General features: G+C 37.2%; 1 non-coding gene across 1 annotated transcript; it reads right to left on the reverse strand.

Annotated features, from left to right (window-relative positions):
• Positions 1-1,084: 1,084 nt before the first annotated feature.
• Positions 1,085-1,191, reverse strand: LOC139039562 (U6 spliceosomal RNA). The gene has a single exon (XR_011492903.1). It is a non-coding gene; the product is annotated as a U6 spliceosomal RNA (small nuclear RNA).
• Positions 1,192-3,680: the final 2,489 nt, after the last annotated feature.

A 3,680-nucleotide genomic window follows, 5' to 3' on the forward strand; every position in this document is an offset into this window, starting at 1 on the left:
TGCTAAATTCAGTAGCTTTCTATTTTCACTCATTTGTGCTTAGTGTTTTCTGGATAGAAACACACCTTTCCCTAAAGACATAGACAATTCCATTGGTATTTCAATATATTCAATTTTAACTCTCTTGGAGGTGAGATGAACTGATTTTCTGTGCTGCTGCTGCACGAAACCAGAAGCACCGCTTTTCAAGTTGATAGTAGTACTCAGGAGAAGATGGAGGTTGTCTGCTTCTAGAGCTCTCAGCTCTAACACCTGTCAGCTTAGGACTCAAAAGCGACCATTGAAGAGACTTTCGAATATTTTTTCTGACTACAGTGACTAAATATAACCCAACTGTTAGGTTTTATGATCCATGCATAAACAGAACATTATGCAGCTGTAAAAAAAAAAGTGTTTGAAGACACTCTTCAAGATAAATAATTATGTGAAGAAAGCAAGTTGATGAACGAAGTCAAAACAAGCCTATATGTAGAAAATGAAAGTAAAATAGTTTATACTGTATTTACTCCTAGTGCATTAAATATTCTGTGAAAGATGCATGGAGGAATTGCAAACACTCGGCTCCCCCAGCCCAAACCTTAAAGGAGGATGGATGCTGAGTGACAGGATCAGAGGGGAACTTTTAACTTTATACTCTCTCACACTTAAAAACAATTTTAAAAATACCATTCTAGTATCACTGTAAATAACTAATGGTCCATAATTAATGAAAAATTGACTTTAAGCTTAATTATGATGGTTTGCAAGGACACTTGCTTTCTCTGGGCATAAATGTCATAACTTACTTAAGGAACTCTATCTGCTAAGTCATCAGGCAGCTCATTGTATATTTTTTTTGAGGATTATCAATATTTTATTACTTTCAAGAAAGAATAGATGGAAGTATTACCCTATTTTAACCTACAATTCTTTGATTATTATTTGCCAAGTAAGTATCTTTTTTTGTATTAGTGAACATTTTTGGACATTTTTATTTCTTCTCTTTTGAGTTGCTTGTTCATGTCGATGAGTAAAGTTTTTTTTTTTTCATTTATTTTTATTAGTTGGAGGCTAATTACTTTACAATATTGTAGTGGGTTTTGTTAAAAACATGGAACGCTTCACGAATTTGCGTGTCACTTGTGCAGGGGCCATGCTAATCTTCTCTGTATTGTTCCAGTTTTTTAGTATATGTGCTGCTGAAGTGAACACTAGCTCATTGTACATTTAAAATAGAAGGTCTTAGTGGTACTAAGAATGGTGGTATCTTACCAGCAGCTAATGATGACCATGACAGTGATATCAATTAAAGGTGTTGATCTGAGAATGAAGTGAGGAGGTCTCAAAGTTACACATAAAGAAGTCAATCTGATAGCAAAAGAAAGAAGGGCTAGGGCAAAAATTAAGATAATGAATGCACTGTTAAAGGATTGGAGAACCAGTGATAAGAGTCGCAAAGGATGGAAAATAAGACTAGTAAGAGAAAAAGTGATTCAGGATTCCTTGTGTCGATAATTTATGACTCTAACAAGGACATTAAAAGCAATAACAAAACAATATACACTATGAGCCAGGTATTTTGTGTATTATTAGGTTTATCCCTCAGACCAGTTCCTTTGAGGTTGTGCATTTTTTTCCTTTGCAGGTATTTTAATGAAAAAGTTTGATAAGCAGTTTTCTACATTATCATGCCAGCTTACAACAAACAAATAAACACACACTTCACCCTTATTGTTAACTCTGTGTTGCCATGAGCAAGAGATGACTAGGCTTTCATCTTACTGTTTATTATTGAATTCATAGCATTTATCAGGCATACTTAGCAAGTGGTTAATATACATTTATTTAAGAAACAAATGGCATCATATTTGTGTCAACCTTCTCCTAAACCTTCTTTTCTGATTTACTATCATCAGAATTAGCTTTTGAATATACAGTTCTAATCAGGGCATTTCTATGCTTTAAAGCCATGTTACATGTACTAACTTTGTGCTGGGAAATGTGTTAGATGATCTAGCTGTCTTTATCTCACTTAAATACCACACATATTTTTGGAGATATATACTATGATGAGAGCCTAAGAGAAAGCCTGTGAGAAATTATTTTTACCAAATTCACATGCCTAATGGCAAACAAAAGGTCATTTCCATTCCAATCCTAAAGAAAGGCAATGCCAAAGAATGTTCAAACTACTGCACAATTGTACTTATCTCACACGCTAGCAAAGTAATGCTCAAAATTCTCCAAGCAATCTTCAACAGTACGTGAACCGTGAGCTTCCGGATGTTCAAGCTGGTTTTAGAAAAGGCAGAGGAACCAGAGATCAAATTGCCAACATCCATTGGATCATAGAAAAAGCAAGAGAGTTCCAGAAAAACATCTATTTCTGCTTTATTGACTATGCCAAAGCCTTTGTCTGTGTGGATCACAATAAACTGTGGAAAATCCTGAAAGAGATGGGAATACCAGACCACCTGACCTGCCTTCTGAGAAATCTGCATGCAGGTCAAAATCAACAGGTAGAAATGGACATGGAACTACAGCCTGGTTCCAAATCGGGAAGATATGTAAAGGCTACATATTGTCATCCTGCTTATTTAACTTATATGCAGAGTACATCATGTGAAATGCCAGGCTGGATGAAGCAGAAGCTGGAATGAAGATTGCAGAGAGAAATGTCAATAACCTCAGATATGCAGATGACACCACCCTTAAGGCAGAAAGCCGGGTTATGACAGAATTAAAGAGTCTCTTGATGAAAGTGAAAGAGGAGAGTGAAAAATTTGGCTTAAAACTCAGCATTCAGAAAACTAAGATCATGGCATCTGGTCCCATCACTTCATGGCAAATAGATGGGGAAACAGTAGCACACTTTATTTTGGGGGGCTCCAAAATCACTGCAGATGGTGACTACAGCCATGAAATTAAAAGACGCTTGCTCCTTGGAAGAAAAGTTATGACCAACCTAGACAGCATATTAAAAAGGAGAGACATTGCTTTGCCAACAAAGGTCTGTCTAGTCAAGGCTATGGTTTTTCCAGTAGTCATGTATGGATGTGAGAATTGGACTGTAAAGAAAGCTGAGCACCAAAATATTGATGCTTTTGAACTGTGGTGTTGGAGAAGACTCTTTGGAGTCCCTTGGCCAGCAAGGAGATCCAACCAGTCCATCCTAAAGGATATCAGTCCTGGGTGTTCATTGGAAGGACTGATGTTGAAGCTGAAACTCCAATACTTTGGCCACCTGATGCAAAGAGCTAACTTGTTTGAAAAGAAGACCCTGATGTTGGGAAAGATTGAGGGCAGGAGGAGAAGGGGATGACAGAGAATGAGATGGTTGGATGGCATCACCGACTCAATGGCCATGGGTTTGGGTGAACTCTGGCAGTTGGTGATGGACAGGGAGGCGTGGCGTGCTGCAGTTCATGAGGTCGCAAAGTGTTGTACATGACTGAGCAACTGAACTGACTGACTGACATAGCTAATAAGTGATCAGAGTCACATAGATCTTACCCTTTATTTTATTTTAAAGTGATTTTAAAGTGATTTATTATTTTATCACTTTATCATAGTAATAATAGTTGGTGGAAAAAATAAGTGGATGGATACAAGGCTGAATGTCAGATTGTCTATTGGTACAAAAACCTACTGGCCAAAAGCACTGTGTTCTCCTTAGTGGAGAAGTCAGAGGGAGGAAAACA

This window comes from Odocoileus virginianus, chromosome 18 (assembly GCF_023699985.2).
Source record: "Odocoileus virginianus isolate 20LAN1187 ecotype Illinois chromosome 18, Ovbor_1.2, whole genome shotgun sequence".
Classification (NCBI taxonomy): Eukaryota; Metazoa; Chordata; class Mammalia; order Artiodactyla; family Cervidae; genus Odocoileus; species Odocoileus virginianus.